The 20,575-nt window shown below is 46.0% G+C and overlaps 1 protein-coding gene across 1 annotated transcript in view; it reads right to left on the minus strand.

Moving 5' to 3' along the window:
• The window catches only part of tenm2a (teneurin transmembrane protein 2a), a 352,857-nt gene extending 334,224 nt beyond the window's left edge, over nt 1–18,633 (minus strand). Inside the window, exon 1 of the mRNA XM_028959730.1 lies at nt 18,600–18,633. The gene's annotated coding sequence lies outside the window, so the exon portion shown is untranslated. The remainder of the gene's footprint in view (nt 1–18,599) is intronic.
• Nucleotides 18,634–20,575: the final 1,942 nt, after the last annotated feature.

Raw genomic sequence — 20,575 nt, forward strand, 5'->3', positions numbered from 1 at the left:
GCATGCCACGAGGAACATACCAGTGACAATGGCAATGTTCTATTAAAAGTGAAGAATGCCATTGAATTTGAACAATGCCACGCGGTTACCTTCTGCTCCGAAACAGCCCCCTTACAAATGAACTTGAAGCTGACAACTGAGGCCCGCTCACACTCTTCGTTTAGTTTCAGGTGCCTGCCATGGAAAGTCCAGAAAATATATTATTTCTTTAGCAGTGGGTAACAGGCAGTGAAGGACTAATTATCCATCACTTAATCACAAATACTTAATTAGCAACTGTTGTTTAATAAACATCTGATTTTCAAACAATTAGTAGTGGATTGCTAATTAATGTTTAAACAGTTTGTAGGGTTTAAATTTGGCAACGGTGGGACCAAAGCACAGGGGAAGTAGCTGTCCTCCAGGTGTGGTGCTTCACCATGGTTCGGTGAAATGGGTGTAATTATGTGGCCATGGCTGTTTTCATTGTGTACGTGACAGAGTGTTCCAGAGATTTGTCCAATCGTCACTCTGTGGCCTGCGGAGAATGATAATGAGTTTATGAGGCTGCTCGACTTTTGGAAGTTTCATTTCACCCCATGTCAAGTTGCGGCTCGGCGCCACAGTTCAATCAACAGGTTGATGGTGTCGCAATTAACATACGTGAACAACGTAATGCTGCTCAGAAAAGTGTCGTGAGGGTGAAATGGCTGATTCCTGAATTTCGGTTCACTAATGCACTAGCGCATCTGATTTATTGAATTACGGTTTCCCCGCCACAGATTTTGCTCATGATAAATAGTGCAGGCTGTAAGCACCACATTGTTTCCCAGTGGTCATATACAGGGTTGGAATGTAATAGAATGCAAGTATCTGTACTCAGTCTATAATACTACGTGTTTGAACGTAGTTTCTTTTTTAGAAATACAGTTGAAACCAAAAGTTTGCATAAAAAACATTTTTTCTTTCTTACTGTCTGAAATTAAATCGTTCAAAACCCTTTCAGATTTAGGCCCATTCAGATTCCCAAAATAATTTCTAATAATAGTGTCAAAATAATTTGTGAGAGAATTTTTTTGAGATTTTTTTTATTACTTTCTTCAAAGTCAAAAGTTTCCATACTTAGTTTACATACTTAGTTACTATGCCTTTAAACTATTTGGGAAAGCCCAGATGATGATGTCATGGCTTTGGGAGCGTCTGATAGGTTAATTGACACCAACTGAGTGTATTGGAGGCACACCCTTGGATGTATTTAAAGGCACACCTCAACATACTGCTTCCTTTTGTGACACCATGGGAAAGTCTAAAGAAATCAGCCATGGGAATGTCCAGCTATCATACCGCTCAGGAAGGAGACGGCTCCTGAGTCCAATAGATGAATGTGTTCTGGTGAGGAATGTGCGTATCAATCCTAGAAGAACAGCAGAAGGCCTTGTGAAGAAGCTGGCTGAAGCTGGTAAGAGTATATCTCTTTCCACAGTGAACCCTGTGGAGTCCTGTACCGACAGGCTACTCAGCAAGGAAAAAGACATTACTCCAAAACATGACAAAGCCAGATTACACTTTGCAAATACACACAGGGACAAAGACCCTAATTTCTGGTTATATGTCCTGTTTGGCCATAATGACCATTGTCATATTTTGAGGAAAAAGGGCGAAGCCTTCAAGCCTGAGAACACCATCCCAGCTACAGTATAGAGGTGGCAGCATCATGGTGTGGGGTGTTTTGCTGCAGGACTGGTGCAATTCACAAAATAGATGGCATCATGAAGAAAGAACAGTATGTTGAAATATTGAAGCAAATGGGTCTTCCAAATGGACAATGACCCTAAGCATACTGCAAAAATGGTTACAAAGTCAATGTTTTGGAGTGGCCATCACAAAACCATGATCTCAATCCCATAGAAAATTTGTGGTCAGAGCTAAAAAAGACGTGTGAGAGCAAGGCGGCCTTCAAACCTGACTCAATTACACCAGTTCTGTCAGGAGGAATGGGCCAAAATTCCATGAAACTGTGGGGAGAAGCTTGTGGAAGGATACCCAAAGCGTTTGCGTCAAGTCATTCAAGTCACTTCACTTGTCTATTTTCACATGCAGTTAATCATGTAACCCATGTGTGATTTGACCACTTACAAGGACACATTTTTTCATCTAACACTCAAATGCAGATGTGGATGACAGTAGGTACTAAATAAAATAAATTAAATTAAATTGTTCAGGCCGATAATGACATTGTCACGGCTGGGTGCAGTCGGGCTCGCAGGCTGCAACAATCAGCGTTACCACAGACATACAAATTTTTTAAATAAATGATACAGCACATTTTTTAAACACAATAATAATTATTTCTTAATGTACTTTTTATGTACTGTAACATTTATAGAAATGTATTTAGTATTCAGTCTATTTTTGCCTGGCCATACATAGCAATAAAACAGATTCACCCTTTCACCAATGTATGTACACATAATTACTAAATATTCAAAGACAAATTATTCACTCTTGACCAGAGAATATTTTTTATAGAGGATTACATAAAATACACAAATTATGAATGTTATATGGGATTATTTAATATATCAAAGCACTGGTTTTAATTTTGAAAAACCACCTTAAGAATGAAGACTTGGAGCCCAGCTGCAGGCAATCCTGACAGAGCCCCCCCCTCCAAGGGCTACGTCCTCGGAGCCCCAACAGTACCATCAGTGGAGGGGGGGGCGGACGGCGGCAACCACAGGGCTCCTGCCCTGCTGTATCCTCCCCTTGGAGGACCGGTCCCTCGGGCTGGTCCCCGGCGTGGTCAGGCGTGGCGGCCCCGGACCCTCGGCTGGCTCCCCGGCGTGGTCCCGCTTGGCGGCCCCGGACCCTCGGCCTGGCTCCCGGCGTGGTCCCGCTTGGAGGAGGAAAGAAAGGGAGGGAGTAAAAGGAGGGCGTAGGAGGGAATGGCGAACATACTAGGAAGTGGAAAAAGGATGTGGCAGGGCACGATTGGAGGCCACGAACTCGGACTGGATCCACGGCGTGGTCCCGCTTGGCGGGCCCCGGACCCTCGGCCTGGCTCCCCGGCGTGGTCCCGCATGGCGGCCCCGGACCCTCGCCTGGCTCCCGGCGTGGTCCCGCTTGGCGGCCCCGGACCCTCGGCCTGGCTCCCCCGGCGTGGTCACCGCTCTCGGCGGACCCCGGACCCTCGGCCTGGCTCCCCCCGGCGTGGTCCCGCATGGCGGCCCCGGAACCTCGGCCTGGCTCCCCGGCGTGGTCCCGCATGGCGGGCCCCGGACCCTCGGCCTGGCTCCCCGGCGTGGTCCCGCATGGCGGCCCCGGACTCCCGTACCTGCACACAATAATCAGGGCCGATCCATCTGGGTAACATGTGGGCCCTGTCTCCACACGTCCCCTCTGACACTCTTGTGTCACCCCCTGCCACCGCGCAGGGAGATTGTCCCAGAGCCTCCGGCGACTGTTCCAGGCACCCCAGGCTGGTGCCTTCTGGGACTATGCAGGCCCCTCTCGCTGCACGGCCCTGGTGCCAAGGGGGGGGCATTGCCAGACCATCCGGCTAGCCCCTTCTGCGTCCGTTGGGACAAGCAGGCCCTCTTCCTGCCTGTCCCAGCGGGTCCTCATGCCTACCCGGGGGCTCTATGGCGCTCCACCCCTCTGGAGGCAGACGCAGGCCCATGCCTGGCCCGCCCTCCTCACTGGCTACCGGAGGACCCAGCTCCATCGCTTCCCCACCTCCCCTCCCCTCAGGAGGAGTCCCCAACCCGAACTGCACCCCCCCAAAAATTTCTTTGGGGGAGCACCCCCCCCGGCTGGACTTAGGGGTACCTTGGGGCTTGGTCCACCTCGCCTTGGCCAGCACATTCGGGTCAGGAACCTCCTCCCTGGGGTTCGGCTCCGCGGCTGGGTCGCCATCTGGTGGACACAAAGAGGGGAAGTGGGGGCGACATACGGACACATATGTCACACAGACACACACAGACAGAGACAGACAGAAGAGAGGGTCGTCTGGCTCCCTCTCTGGGCTCTCCAGGACCTCCTCAGGGGCACAGCCAGGATCTCGGGAGGTGCGACCTTCTCGTCGCCCGCAGTGCTTGGTCTTCTTGCCCCGGATCCTGACTGGCGCTGGACGTGGTGGAGGGGCAGAGTTCGATCCCTGGCTCAGGCTCTGGCCGATCAAACTCCGCCCTCAGTCTCTGCTGGAAGTCCCGAAAACTGCTGTCTGTCTATCCCTGTTGCCAGAGGGCTGCGCTCCAGCCCCATGCTGACCCAAGCAGACACGAGAGGATGGTGGTGGTCTTATCAGTGTCTGCTGCCCCACTGAAGGGTCCCGGGACAATGGGCTGTCCCACATGGGCTGGGCACGTTGCTGGAGATGGTGGTAGGTGTGTGGTGTGGAGGGGGGGGTGGACGTCTTCTCCAGCAGGGTGTGGACGCTGGTGCTGCGCTGCCTTTTCGCTGGGGAACGTCCGGGCAGAGGGAAGGCGGGTCGGCGACTGGAGCAGGAATGGAGGATTCCCTGCGAGGCGGTCCCGGCAGCGCAGTTGCTGGCTGGCGACATCCCGTCGCCCTCTTCCACCAGCTTTCCTCACACTGCTGGAGGGACGTGGGTCTCCACGGACCTCGTGACGATCCTGGTCGTCGTCCGTGTCAACCTCGTACCCCCGGAAGTCACATGGGTCATCACGGACGCCGCGATGATCTCGGACGCGCACGCTGGGCGGAGCCATCCCGGGCACCGACCGCCCACCGAAAATCCACGTCATCATCGCTTTCGTCATCCGTGTCCTCCCACCGGTGACTCCGAGGGTCGTCCACCCTGCGGACATCCTGGACCCATGGCGCGATAAGCTCCCATGGGCAGTACTCTGGCCATTCGGGCTGGAGGCTGCCCACCTCCTCGCTGGAGGAACGCCGTCGTTGTTGTTTGCCGCTTCTCACCCCCCTGGAAGTGACGTGGGTCCCCACGGACCTTGCGATGATCGCAGACTGGCGCGATGGGCGGAGCCCAAACTCTCGTCTCCCGTGCTCTCGTCGTCATCCGTGTCGTCCCAGTCCACGGGGAGCCTTGCCAGCAGAGCGCAGAGTTCTTGGCTCGACATGCCGAAGATCGTGGGGGTCGCATCTTCTGCGCTCGCTGCCCACGTCACTTCCTCGCTGCTGCCGACGCCAACGTCCTCGCTCCGCCTCCTCACCCGCCGACGTTGTCGCTTCCGGGTTTCGCGGAGTTTCCCGGGGGTGACGTCATCACGCGGCGCCGCGTACCACGGCTTCTCGGGAAGAAAACGCTCCACCAGAACGGGCGGCGCGTCTCTCCCCTGGTGTCCGCGTTCGCCGCGCCGCGCTGCGTCCTTCGCGGCGTTTCTTCTCCTCCGCTTTCCACCTCTGCGCTTTTGGGGGGTCGCTGGCATCTGTCACGACTACGGACTTACGGGGGAAGGGAAGCGCAGAGGTCTGACATGCTGGGAAGGGGGTTTTATTATAAACAATAAAGAAATACAAATAAACAATGCGCGGTGGCCGGAAAAACGATTTAACTTAAATACAGATAAACTAAAACTAACCCGTAGGCGTGGTGTGGCGATTGCCAGAACTCAAATTATAAGCAGTGTTACCAACTGAAGTTCACGAAAATGCCAGCGACCCCGAACGGGCGGAAACTTCCGGCATTTATGGGGCGTCAGAATTGGATTCCGGTGTGGAGCCCAGCTGCAGGCAATCCTGACAACTTGCAGTTACTACTAGGTACCAAACTCTAAACCTACACTCTATATCACAGATATGCATACTTCACTGCTGTCTGGAATTAAGGTATTTTTCACTCTGTACCCTCACCAGCCCCTAAATGTCCATTAAATAACAGCGTGTTCGGTAACAGCGACCAGTGCACCAACCTGCCAGCTCTTCAGGGAGCAGTTCCCCGGCCTGCATGGAATACCAATGCGGTGCTCACCTTCAAAGCCCAATAAAGGGAAAAAAAATTAAAGTGCAGGCGAGGACATTAACCAAAGCAGGGCTTGGTTTGAAAAAAAGAAAAAAAGAAGCAAGATGTCTCCAAGGTCTCAGTCACTCTTATTCTTTAGCGTTTGTAATTCAGCCAACAATTACATTCTGACCTGGAATAAAGGCGAATAAATCTCCCTGGCTCTCTCTCTTATTCGGCGCGCTCTGTCTTCATTAGCATTGCACTGATTTGGTGTTTATTATTCTCTATGTAGGACTTGTGGTCTCCTGAGGCACAAACCCACCAGTCCTCACATGCTGCAACGGCTGTGGGGAGGACATCAGATACAGTTCTTGCTTGTTCTTGGGTGTGAAAGGCAGGACGTCTAAGCGTACCAGTATGTAAAGTTCTGAAGAATGCTGATTTGTCTCTGATTAATACAGTTTGAGGTGATGTGAAATGAGAACATCTGCAGGTACTGCATCATCCATCGCGCCAATGTCAATCTACAGAGCTTTAAATAGCACGTTCCACACGAAACCTGGTTTACACTGTTAATTGGATTGGCTCCTTTTAATCAGTTTTTTTGTATTTAATGATGACTAGCGTTGAGTCACAGTTGTATGAATGAAAGAGAAAGGCAGATTGTAAGAAAGTGCGATGGCCTTTTTGATGGCAGGCCAGGATTACGTTCTGGGTCTTTTTATTTTTGGTGGCAGCACCTACACCACACCTAACCCAAAAATGAACTCCAGTGAATAATTTACAAAAATCCACTTCCTCGAACTTCACATGAAATTTTAACTGCCATGTTTCCATTGCAGTGAAGTGAAAGCACCCGGCATCACTTGATGCCACCTCGAGCAGAAGTGTAATCCAGAATCAAGTGTATGACCTGGAAAGCCATGGACAAATTTGCCATGTTGCTGAATACCACAATGTCAATTTAACATCAACATTGTGACAATGTTGTCAGGATACAAACGCTTATCCTGACTAACTTATTACAAATATAGTATTTTCCGATTTTGACACGATTCCTTTTTATTGACTGACAAAGATCATGAATTGCTTTGCCTAGAGTTTCTCACATTGCTCTCCATGCTACAATCTCCCACATAGCTTGTTAGCTGATCCCTAGTCAAATAAAATGTGAGCGATTTGCTGTTTACTTCACTTCTTTTGAAATGCATGGCGGTTTGGCCTGTAACACACCCAGTTTAATGCTTACATAAATGCAGAAACCACTTCCTCTTCTCATAATTCCATGATTTTTGGTCAAATAACAAGTATCCCGTTATTGTTTCAGCCGAGTAAGGACCCATACGAGAAGCTGATTGCTACTTGTCACTCGATGCTGTATAAACCCCAAAACACCCCCCACTGGTCACACAGGCCGCTGAAGCGTCGTCTCTTCCCAGCCAAACAAACTGGCCAATCACGTTCGCAACGCACCCGACCAGAGACTAATTAGCTGCTTTTAATTGCTTATTTAATGGCTTCTGCTGAACTGCCAGAGCCCTGCTGAGAGGAGCTTGGCCGATTCGTGCCCCCTGATCTCCCACTGGGGTGGCAGGCTTCAGTTGGCTTACAGCAGGCTTTTGTATTTCAGAACGTCTCGTAGTCTCCAAACTGTACCTTATTTTTTTATTTCAGACAAGAGTTGATTATCACTGCGACAATTTGTGTGACTCTAGAGCGTGTGCTGAGGATTTGGAGTATTATATACCTTATATAATTACTGCACAAAAACAGGTTGAAAGGATAAAGCCTTTATGAACCTGGCAACAAATATTGCCCTAAATTAGAAACAAATCAGATGCTGATGAGACGGTAAAGTTCGAAGCACCTTCATCAGTCACATGTAAATACATTTATTTTGATACATTTATTTTCATACAAAATTCAAGTCATAAGGGAGGCCAAGCAGTAAATGGCAGAAGGAAATTGGGGGTCCCGGGAAGGCAGGCCATGCGTACTCATGCTCTGCGTCTGGGTTAGTGACCACCACCCGGTCCTGATTGAAATGCTACGCACCATTTAAGAGCAGAAATGCCAAACAGCTCATCATGTTCATGCCCACCACCCCCCCGCGCCTGCACACCAAAGGTCACCTTTCCCTCCCTCGGCTGTCGACAGACGTCATATCATGTTCTTAAACACATCAGCCTGGGGACAGGCTGGCTGTCTTGATACCCAAACTGTGATCACAGCTGAGCGGAGGCAAAAACACACACCGAGTCGATGTACAGATCCAGCCTGAAATGGGTTCAAAATAACTGGGTGCTTTGATGGGCGCGCGTGTGCAGCGCCGGGCGCATGGCAGCACACCAAGAGAGCCGAGGCCCTGTGTGTTTACAGAGGCTCCAGGAAAAGGAGGGACGCCACATGAAACTATATGTTCTTGGCAGCGTGAGTAAACACAGCTTCAAATTGTGGTGAATTCTACTGTCCGCCAGGGTGCCCAGGCAGATACACAAACTGATCAAAACTGAGTCATGATCCAGGAAGAGGTCTCCTGGAATTTAAACCTTTTGGAAGGTTTATGTCCGTTACACCGTAAACCTAACACCGCATTTTAGAATAAGAACATCATACCAACAGTAAAATATGGTAGTAGTAGTCTGAAGGCTGTTTTGCTGCTTCAGGATCCCGAAGACGTGATAAATGGATCCATGAATTCTGCTGTCTACAAAAAAATTGAGAAGGAGAATGTTCGGGCATCAGTTGGTGACCTCAACCTAAAATGAACTTGGGTTAGGACAGTGATCCAAAACATACCAGCAGATCCACCTCGGATTGGCTGATGAAAAACAGAATGAAGACTTTGGAGTGGCCCACTCGGAGTCCTGACCTGAGTCCTGTTGAGATGCTGTGGCATGACTTTAAAAAGGCGGCGTTTCATGCTTAAAATCTCTCCAATGTGACTGAAGTACAAGAAGAAAAATTCCTACACAGTGTTGTAAAAGACTCATTACAAGTTATCGCAAACGCTTGACCAGGGTTGTTTCTAATAAAGCTGGTCCAACCAGTTATTAGGTTTAGGGCCATGTACTTTTGCTCAAAACACATTTAGTGTTTACTTGTGTTGTCTTTGACTAATATTTATTATTATTCTGATGATCTAAAACCTACATGGAAAAAAGTAAGAAATCTGAGAATGGCAACCATTTTTCTCACACCACTGTATAAACCCGTATGACAATGACACTGTCACGTAAACAGTCTTATAGTTTAATATTGATGTTTGATTACATTGCCAGTCATTTAGAGATGCTGTTAGAAGTATCATTGTTATGTTGATAATTATTAATAGAATAAATTAATTGCGGATTGAGCCAAATAGCAAATTTCTCCTCAATCTTGTATGAAAAAAAAGTAAAAAAAAAGGTAATATAAATTAACATAAAATGTTATATATTTTTTAAAAAGTGTGTGTGTGTGTGTGTGTGTGTGTGTTCTGGCTGCAGCGCGTCTGTTCTCTTTGCAGCAGGTGCTCTCCACTGAGTATGGATGGAGACGGATGAGCTCCACGCCGCTCCTTATGGTAATGATGATGACACGCACCTGGACCTTCAGAGACCTGCAGAGAGGCGGGCAAACTGCGGCACGGCACACGGCTCATTTATACACAACACTCTGCCTCCACCCTCCACCCTCTTCACAGAGAACGAGGCGGCCGCTCCGCTTCGCCGTGCGCCGCGATCCGCTCTCTGCGTGAGGCCCAGAGCTGCGCGCGACGTGATGGATCGTGTTAGAGGTGGGAGAGGTGAGGCGCACTGCGAGTGAGGGATGAGTCGGCGGTGCACAGAGACGGAGTGGTGAGAGGCGCCGCTAATTAGGAGGCTGGCTGGAGTTTGGGCGGAGGTGGTCCAGTCCCTTCCTGGACGAGTGTGCTGTGCTCATGTGGTGGTTGATCAGACATGGCTCTACGGATCAAACATATCAAAGGACAGTTAAGAACAAAGACTCTGTTTGAGTAGAGCCAGTAAGTGAAGAGCTGAGGAGCATGATGGGATATATGATAAATACACATGGTTTTCGCCTCTCTGATTGGACATTTGCATCATTGTAAGAATTATAAGGGAAAGGGCCCCATTCATTTCAGAGGGGCTTGTTGGGCTGTCGATGCAGGGGGCACAGAAAATTGCCGTAATGCAAGTATTGCATGTACAATTTCATCCATCTTAAAATATCACACTGTGCAACATGGATCTAATAAATTTCATCAGCAATTATCATTAGCATTCCTAGTGTTCTCACATTTTTTGTACAGAAAGTAAACTCTTCATGCTTTTCTTTATTGCTATCCTGCATTTAAACAACAGAAAAATATTTTTAAAAAAAAGTCAAATTCTAATAAAATGTTATGGGTTAATCCATGGATTTAGGTTGTAAGAGAACACAAATGACACCGTAAGAAAATTATTGCTGTCTTTGGTCACTTTGGGCATCTTAGGTCCACAGTTTAGTTTTTCACAAATGGAAACAGCACAAAACCGTAAAATCTATACCTCGTATAAGAAAAATTGAAATGCTAAAAAAATGCCAAGGAGATGGTAACCGAGACACAAAGCCGTTTTTCAACAATATAAATATACAGCATGGTGGCATTGTGCATCACGGGTCATTTCCTGGCAGGTTTTTTTTATAATAATCCGCGTTTGGGAACATGTCCAGGCCTGTGTTTCAGCTGCACGGTGCGTCACACACACACACTCTCGAGTGGCCCTTTCTGCACAAAGCCCGCAGAGTCGGGACGGCATTTATGAGCTCAGTGTTTATTTGAAAACATGGCAGCGCGCGACCAGTCGCACTTATTACTTCCAGATCAAAGTGTCCCCCAGGACGTGACCGCCGCTCAATGGGCTGAGGGCCGCGGCGCTTTAGAGTCGCTCATTAAAGCTGCTCTGTCCAAGGTCAAGCTGTGTAGCTGCAGCAGAGGACCGGGGAGATTTCGCCCTCTCCTTCTATCCCTCACTCATTTGGAGTAGGTTTAATTTTAGCTTTTTTCCTCCAATCAACATGATGGACTTACATAACACATCCTGCCATCTCCTTCTGAATATATTCGAGCTCCAAAACAAATCCAGTGTGGTTATAATACACTATACTTCCTTCATTTGTGGAAATATGGTATAATTAAGATGTTCCTACAGAGGTCATTAGACCTGCGTGTTTTGTAGTTAGATGTTGCTTCAGCTCAGTCAGTTTCCCGTAATCAGTCACTAGTAAATTTATATACCTGAAGCAAATTATTCGAAAATATTTTTCATCGTTTGTGGAAACCCCCCCGCCGACATTTTATGGACATCAGTCATTAAAAATTGATTACATTTTTTTTATTTGTGAATTGTAGTTTTAACCCTCTCTTTGACATATACAGAACAGGCCAAATGTTTGGACACCTTCTCATTCAATGTGTTTTCTTTATTTTCATGACCATTTACATTGGTAGATTCTCACTGAAGGCATCAAAACTATGAATGAACACATGTGGAGTTATGTACTTAACAAAAAAAGGTGAAATAACTGAAAACATGTTTTATATTCTAGTTTCTTTGCTCTGATTACTGCTTTGCCCACTCTTGGCATTCTCTCGATGAGCTTCAAAAGGTCATCACCTGAAATGGTTCTACAACAGTCTTGAAGGAGTTCCCAGCGGTGTTTAGCACTTGTTGGACCCCTTTGCCTTCACTCTGGGTCCAGTTCACCCCAAACCATCTGGATTGGGTTCAGGTCCGGTGACTGTGAAGACCAGGTCTTCACTTTTTGTTAAGTACATAACACATTTTAGGAGAAGGTGTGTCCAAACTTTAGCCTGCACTGTGTGTGTATGTATGTATGTGTGTGTGTGTGTGTGTGTGTGTATATATATTTAATCAAGTTATTTAATTAAGTTTGTTAAGGTGTAATAATATGTAACAAAAGATAAATTGAAATCCCCTTTCCTATACTGCATACAACATGCATTCAAGGTCAAATGACATCACAATTAAATAAAGAGGAGTATGTATGAGAGTGTGTGTGTAGCAACAATGAATTATAGGAAATGAATTATACAGTGGTAAATGTAAATAGCATTCACTGTCCAATCAGCGCTGGTCCTGAAATTTGAGTCTTTTGGCAAAGCAACAGCTGAAAAGAGGTGAAGAGCAGAATGCAATGACCTTAAAGCAGCGCCAGCTGTCCCGCTCACACTGTCACCCAATCCCGTTAGATTAATGCTCACACATAATCAGATGCTAATTTAATAATTCCGTCACCCGTGTTAAGTCATTTGCTTTAAAAGGATTCCTATTAATGTGTCTACTATAATATGCAGGTGCTGATGGGCAAAATGAAGTTAATTATATGGAAAAATGAGAATTTCAGAAGCTGTGCAGATGAGTAATAGTGTTTCTGAACGAAAAAGTGAGCAAAAAGGAACAAAAAAAAAATACTGTGCTGGTGTCACACAAAAAACAGAACTAGTTTGGCACATAATGACCTCTTCAAGGTAAATATCAAATCCAAACAAGGAAATTACCTCTCAGTGGGGCAAATGGCTAACCGCAGCCCCTGCACTCATCCTGGAAGTTGGGTGTTAAGCAGCCTGAAGCTGAGGGATCAATAAGTGGCAGGAAACCGCAGGTTTTGCTTTGCCGCCGCCCCGCTGGCCCCTCCCACGGGCTGGCCAGGGAGGCCGGACGTGAGGACGCGATGCGACTCGGGCCATGGGTAAGCCGAACCCCAGAGCTGGAGCTGCGGCCAGCATGAAACACCACAGCACCGCCGGCAGGGTCGGCTGTTAAGACGCGACCTTCTATCACACTGCACAGGGCAGGTAAAGCAATACCCGCCCACCTCTCATCCTAAAGAAGGAGTTTCTGCATTCAATAAGGTTCAAAGCACAGACACACACACACACACACACACACACATATCAAGAAAAAGAGGAAGCAAATAAGCCACAGCAAACAGTATAATTTCACGGAGACCCATCATCTTAATTAGTAATCACTTACTCTAATCGTTCGGCGTACCGCTTTAATGCTTTACAGACAGAGACGTCATGGACCATAATGAGAGTTCGAGCAACTTCTGAGGGCCGGATATTCACTTAGGACTCAAAAGGCAAGTATATGTTTATGTTTACATGGTTTTTTAGACTTTCAAAAGACTACACACACACACACACACACACACACACACAGGCGCGCAGCAAACATTCAGCTCCTGCTTTGTGAAATATTTATACATTAAAGGACCTTATTACTGGAAGGGGAAAGGAAACATCTGCCCAGGCGTGCTATTATGTAAATCTCTCACACTCATGTAGACTCATGCATACGCTGCTACCTGAGAACCTCCACAGGTGCCGCGAAGCTCCGCAGATACTCCGAGCAGTCATACCATTAAAAGCACCTAAAAATGTGTAGGTTGCACTCGCGTCACCAGAACACCCCTGACTAATCGAGGCATGGACGACACACAAGACGTTAGCAGCAGATCCTTCAGTCCTGTAAGTTGTGTGGTGGACCTCTATGGATCAGGCTTAGATCTGGGGAATTTGGAAATCAGTGGATGTTGCTTGGCTTAAATGATTCTGTTTCTATTGTGCAGGAATTGGAACGTAACAATATGCTTAGAAGGAGGATGTTGCAAGTGCTTATATAAATTGTGCTCCCCCCCAAAAAAAAAAAGTAATCTAAAAAACATACAGGTGTGTACAAGTGAAAGAAAAGGTATGATTAAAAAAAAATCTAACACAAAAATGACAAAACATAAGACATAAACACTAACCCAACTGGTCCTGCACCAATTTTGAGTCGTGAAAAGTTTTGCCGTTGCTCTGGCAACATCGTCTCTCTCCTGGTTCAATGATCCCTCAGGCCTAATAGGCCTAATAGAGGGTACACTCACCACTAGCCCCTCCCCCTGGATCAAAGTAATTCTCCTGCCATAATATACACATTATACAACAGTTCATGGACAACTAGACACCAAAATATTTCAAGCATTTCAAGCAAAATATTGTCAGCAAATGCTAGGTATGTAAACTGAAAAAAGAAACACCCACACCAAAACTCCCCCGTACCATACCAGAACTGAACAACCTGAAGATGTTCGTCATCATGAAATCATAAATACGGCAAATTATTTTTATTGTGGTCGCTTTAAAACCAGCAGATTTTGAACTTCGCCAAACGAGCGAACATATTCATCTTAATCTGTCTTCGTGAACTCCCATTACCGCCACAGACAGCGTAATATGTCTCGGTGCCCATGGATCTGAAGATCTCACAGCTGTGACACAGCAGACCACAGACTGGCCTACAGATGGTCGCACGAACAGCGCGGCCGGAACACGTGTAGCACTTCAACCAGAGCTTTCGGTCCCTCTGTGCCCCACGTTCTGGGCTCATTTTGTTGACACAGTGGCTGTGTGTAAGCCTGCTTACAGCACTGAAAAAAGAAAAGAGGGGAAAGGAACAGGCCGCATTTAGACTGTCAGCCTGAGCAATACAACATGGATAATAGGCACCACAATGCTGAAAACAATGGTGTGTAACTGCCTAAAAGTTCCCCGGAGACATTCGTACTAATGCCGGCTTTCTGCTCTCCGTTTCGCTCTCAGAGAGCGAGGAGCGCCGTTCCCCGGCTTTTGCCAATAGGAGCTGCCGATTACTCTCATTTTCTCAATCCAAACAACACCCCGGAGCTAGCGAGGTTGGATCAAGAGGCTGAGAGTCAACATTTAACGTCCAAGGCGGACAGATCCACAAGCCTTACTATACATCAATAGTAAGTGAGGCCCAGCCGTAACAAGTCCATCACTTCATTATGGGGGTCGGAGGCGGAGGGGCGAAATAAACCTTTAGCCGTTCATCCTCCACAAACAGGGAAAAGCTGCCAGAGACACACAGAGGACAGACGGGCACAAAGCCACCGCCTCAGGAGGACGGGCGGCTATGCTGAGGCTCCGTTTGGTGACCTTTTTGCCAGTGTTCCCGTCCAGCCAATAGGTGCAGATAGATTTATCAAGGAGCTTCAAACCCCTTAGGGGAGAGAAAATATATAATATTTATATATACAGTACTTTTTAAGCTTCTACATCACAGGACCTTGGCTGTGGCCTTTTTGACTTCCCACTGGGAGAGGCAGCGGAGAAGGTCGTGAGGATGGAAGGAAGACAACAAAGACATGGGTGAAAGAGACATGGGTGAAAGAACGGGATTAGAGGCAGAGGTGAGAGACGACATCAAACAGGGTTTTGAACGGAGCTCGGCAGACGATCAAATCTCAAGTAAAAGAGACAAAGTATGAAGGAAGGTCTTGGTCTGAACTGATACTCCAACTACAGAAATATCCACATTAGCCACCAAGGTCCCTGCAATTTTCCCTGAAATGAGAAAAGATTCATTTGGACAATTTGAGGGAGCAAGGATGGAAGCCAGGCGCCCCGAACTCATGTAGAAGTTCAGAGGAGGTTGTTGGGAGGTTATCCCGTCCCACACAGGGTTTCCTCGCAGGTGGGCTTTTAATTTCTGTGGCGATTTGCATATATTCAATCAGCTTGAGTAATTGGAAAAAAGGAGGAGACAAAGGCGGATGATGGTGCTGATTTCCCCCCACTGTCTGCCGAAGACGCGCGAACAGCTGCTCTCGCAAACTGATGACACCGATAATCTTGACACTGACTGATGAGTCTAATCACTAAAAGTATCTCCACAATCAATTGTCCTTCATTTGCCGCTTTTTTCTTGGTCCACATGAAAAAGATATGTTGTCACATGCATGTGTTAGTGTCACATGGAACAGCTTGTGACTATAAACATCCTTGGTGACATTGGTCCTGATTCTATCCGTATTTGCTGCAATTGTTATTGCACACAATGCATTGTTTCCAGTCAGAAGTGAAAGAATAAAAAAAAAAACCCCACATGGTATCTAATTTTATAAATGTCAGTTGAAAACTATATCTGGACAGAAAACACAAGGTTACAGAGGAGTTAAGAGAAGCAGTCATGGAGTGTGGCTGTCAACTGCAACTGCATTGATGGAGGAAGTGCCAGAACTTTTGATTGGTTTTCTTCTAAATTACTTAAAAGTCAGGCATTTAAAGTCATTATCAACACACAGTCCATCTAGCAGGTATGGTGTAACAGACCTATAAAAATAGCCATTTTTACCATAGTTGACTGCAAATTTTTTTTTTTTTTTAAAGATTTATTAATTCCTTCAACACATCACTGAATTTTCCTCCACTGCATGTTGCCAATAAGATTTTGCTTGCAATGTAGCCAAAACAATACTTTCATACACATTAATATGAGAAAAATTGGTGAACTCAATGCATAAGTGAAGCTCTTTTTACAGATATTTAGTGAAAGGTTTTCATGGCAGGTGTCAGATAACAGGTTGGAGCTGTAAAGCACTGGTCGAAGCCACATTGCCACCTGAAGTGCCAGTTTTTCATCACACGTCTCTCCCTCCAGTGGTTATAATCGTTGGCATCTGTTAATTTGATGATCTCCTCCCACCGAGTGTCCTGATTTCCTCCTGCGATGATAAAGCAATGTGGCCAAAGCTGAGGGTCATTCTGCCCTGTCTTGTGGACACCTCACCGTAAAGCCAACCAATTTGGACTGAATTATTAGCCAGCCCTTGTGATGCAATTATGAATAAATTAATCAACCCAATTAAGGGCTTTTTCAGAATGACAGCTCATTTCGCCAGTTGAACCAAAGGGCCAGAAAGTCCTCTGGATCACCCTGGCTTAGCATGCAAAATCGAGATTGGAGGGATTAAATAAAGGCAGGGAGGGGTTAAAAAGAACAGAAACCATAATTATCAGCATCCTGGCAAAGGGAGTACTTAGACATACAACTGCTTAATACGTGGTTAGATTGTGCTGAGGAGAAGCACAAAAGCACAAGCCATAATTTCTTAATGGCGGCTTTTAATGCTGGGCTTTCTGGCAGGGAGCTGGTCTGGTTTGGGTCCATTAAAGATGCTTGAAGTTTGTGCAAATTTGAACATTGGGTAGAGCACATCAGAACCCAGATATTTAATTTTTAACCATTGTAAGTGTCAAACGTTGGCCGGGCTCATCATTAATGCTCATGCTGCTGACCTTATGATGCTTTGGCTACAATGCTCCGGCACATCCCCAGTGTTACAAGGATCTTTTTTCAAGAACAAAAGCAACCAGAGACGAGATCTTTTTTTTTTTCCTGGGGAAATAATAAGGGCCACAGCTGTGTGCAGGAGACAGTAAAAGAGTGACAGTTTCATCCACACACTTCAATCAAAGGCACGCCGCGGCAGGACAACATGGCCGAGTGAAGCAAGTGGTCAGTATTACACTCAGGCTTAGTTGTGTCATTTCTCCCTATCTTAAACACAGACCCACACAGAAAAGGAAGAAATGATTGAGATGAAATGAACAAAGTTATCATTTTAAGAAACCACACCAGAATATCTCACTAAAGGCTAATATATGCCTACAAGCCTTGCTAAATAAATTGTCAGTATTTCTTCCCATGCTGATAAGACCCAAAACATCTGAAACAAAGCTCAGAAAGTATTTTTTTCATAATCAAGAACAAAAAAAAAGATAATGGAATCACCTTTCAATTTGCATGTCTGCCACACAAACAAAAGGAGAAATGAGTGAAAAAGGAGAGATAGAACCAACTGTAATTGAAAGGCAACGTGGCCCCGCCATTTTTGGAAAAAAGAAAGGATTGTAAAATAACAGATTGCGGTCACATTTCGATGTAGGCATTTTTCCCGTTCCTGCCTGTCTGCATGTGTTTATGGGTCCATTCTGAGAGAAATGTATCTGTCTGTTTGCCTTTCTTACTGTCAGAAGAGTAAGATTTCTTTTAAATGCCTATGATATGGATAGGCCGAGGCTGAAAATTCTAAGAGAGTGATAAAATGGGATTCATCTGTATAGTAGCCTGTTGAAAATGATAACTAGAGGTTGCAGACGGTTAAAGAGAACCAATCACGGGGCTTAGGTGATTGGATGGAAAGGCAGCGGCAGAGGAAGTGTTGAGATCTTTGTTTGCTGCTTTTTCTGAAGACATCTGTTTATTAATTTACAGTATACAAGCAGTATAGAAAGCATTCCGTCATCACTGAATGAAGCATTCATCAAAAAGGTGTACCTCAGTCATGGCCAGTTCATTCTGCAAACCAACAATTGGCAAGGACTTGTTAATGAAGACATTGATTAACATCTGAACACGCCGTGACTTTGTGACCCACAAACTCCCTCAAAAACCTCAAGGTTGTTTCACAGAGATGTTGAAATTAAAATAAATGTTAAGTGTCTCATCACATTTTGGGAAAAGAGGAAAGGCAGGGGGCAGACTGACTTTCAATCAATAATCATTGGAACGAATTGACAGCAACCTTGCCTCTGCATACATGCTGCCGATTAGCATTAGATAATGTCTGAGGAACATCAAAATCCACCAAAACAGAAACTTGAGCAGAACTTCAATCTGCAGCAACTCATTCATGTTTCACGATGACTCCAGCATCAACCCAACCCCAACATCGCTCTTTTGTCCTTGAGCACCGGAGCTGCTGGTGCGGTCATTGAATGCAATCAGACAGAATACGACCCTGAGGCGATGCTCTTCAGATGTAATGTTAGATGGTCTTAGATCATGCCTACCTGCTGCGTTGCTCTGCAACTCCGCAAAAACTCTGCAGCTCCTTATCGCAGAAACAGCTCCACACCTGGCGAGGGGTCAGAGGTCAAAGCCCATCCTTCAGAATGTTTGAAGCCGATCATGAATTGTGGAGGCTGGAGGCTTAAAGAAGGGCTGACTGAGGTTAGGCCATCTGGAGTAACAGAAGAAAGAGGAATGAAAGAATCTTTATCACTATCGAGGTGATACGGCCAAGCCCCCCAACACACACACACACAAACACACACGCTCAGTGGCTTTTGTTTCCCTTTGAAGTATCTCCTTGCACGGAGTGGAGTGAAAATAACACGTGGCTATAGTTTCAGCCCTGGCTTACAGGAAAAGGTGAATATGAGACAAGGCTCCTGTCAAGAGCCTCCCTGCAGCCTAAGATGAAACAAATCACAAATCCCGCTCAAGTGTGTTTCCTCCAGCTTCCACCCACAGTGCAAAGAAATGCAGGCAATGTGAACCAAAAAAAAAAAAAACAGTCATTTTCTAAATGACCGACAATACATTTTTCATCCAGAAATAAGTGGGTTGATTAATGGGTTGAAATAAATAGACTGATTATACAGTAGATGTTGCAAACGGTTCGTATTCTGTGCCACTTAAGAAAGCACCACTAGATGGATTGAGATTTTGAAATAAAGTTGTGAGATGATCAAGACAACTTGTCACCTCCAAAAGCTGTTATCTGAGGCTACATTTAACCAGAGGAATCAAACTCGAATGAACTGGGTAGAGCATGTGCTATTCATATTCTATAAAGTTTTTTCTGCTTTTAATACATGAGTGTCTGAAAAATGTATAATGCTTTTATTAAACGGTGGTGTGCGGGCTCTTCTGAGAACAAATAAATAGTTTAAAAAATAAACTATTCATACATGTATGATCAAAAACCCTTAATCACAAGATCACTGACCAGCATACCTACCTTGCATTCGCTCTGGTGAGATGGTACTTAAAAAACAGTAAATAAGTCATGTTTCCGTCCTTCACACGTAACACTGTATGTGGCATTAATCATTTAACACAAATCAATATATTTCTACACCTTCATTAAATCCCCCTGTCTTCCCAAATGCAGTTAGGTTGACCCCCCCCCTCCCTCCTTCACTGTCCCGCTTGCCAATTGGGAGCAGAGGTTAAACACCGCCACGTTGTCTATATTATGTAAATCGCTACTCATTTTTTATCTGACCACTAGCTGTCTTCAATCAATGAATCCCTGGGCTTTACATAAGGACAGCGTGCCTTTGTAAGATCATTGAGCAGCGGAGCCCCGGGAGGCGGTTACCCGCCGGCCTCCAACGCTAAGCCAAGGACGTTAATCATTGGCCGGCTGTCAGGTTCGAAGAGACGCAGGGATCTGATGGACGAGACCCGGCTTGAAGAGAGCTGATAGCACTGAGAGGAGAGGAAGGTCCATTTTCTCTGAGTACTCAGGCATGTAGCCGGCGGTCATTTTCCTAAATATTAACGCTGGTCCCGGACACCCAGTGCATCTTCCTTCCCTTCAGCACTGAACCTGGTGACTCGCACCGGCTTCACTTGAGAGGACGAGGGTTGAAATGGATAGTACAGATACCGAAGACACCGGAGAAGCCCGAGAAATGTGGGCCTTTGATTAAAATCTGAACATCCTTCCCAGACGGAGCAAATTTGCATGTTTTGGAATGGAAGTGAGGGCAGCGCAGACATTAATTACTGATATCCAGGCAGGACGGTGAAAGGAAAGGACAAAAAGGACGTTAATTTCCTTTTTTTTCTTTTTTTGGTCCTTGTCACTTGAGCCTGTGCCCGTCTGTCCTGGCCCTGTTCATGCTGGCTGGCTTGTGATCCTTCCTCCCCATCAGAGCAGGTTTGGAGTATGACACTCTGGAACCCTGCTGTTAGCCTGTCACTCACTTCAGGAAGGTTTGTATCTGTGTGTGTCTGTGTGAGTTCTCTCCAGTTC

This window comes from Denticeps clupeoides, chromosome 18 (genome assembly GCF_900700375.1).
Source record: "Denticeps clupeoides chromosome 18, fDenClu1.1, whole genome shotgun sequence".
Lineage (NCBI taxonomy): Eukaryota > Metazoa > Chordata > Actinopteri > Clupeiformes > Denticipitidae > Denticeps > Denticeps clupeoides.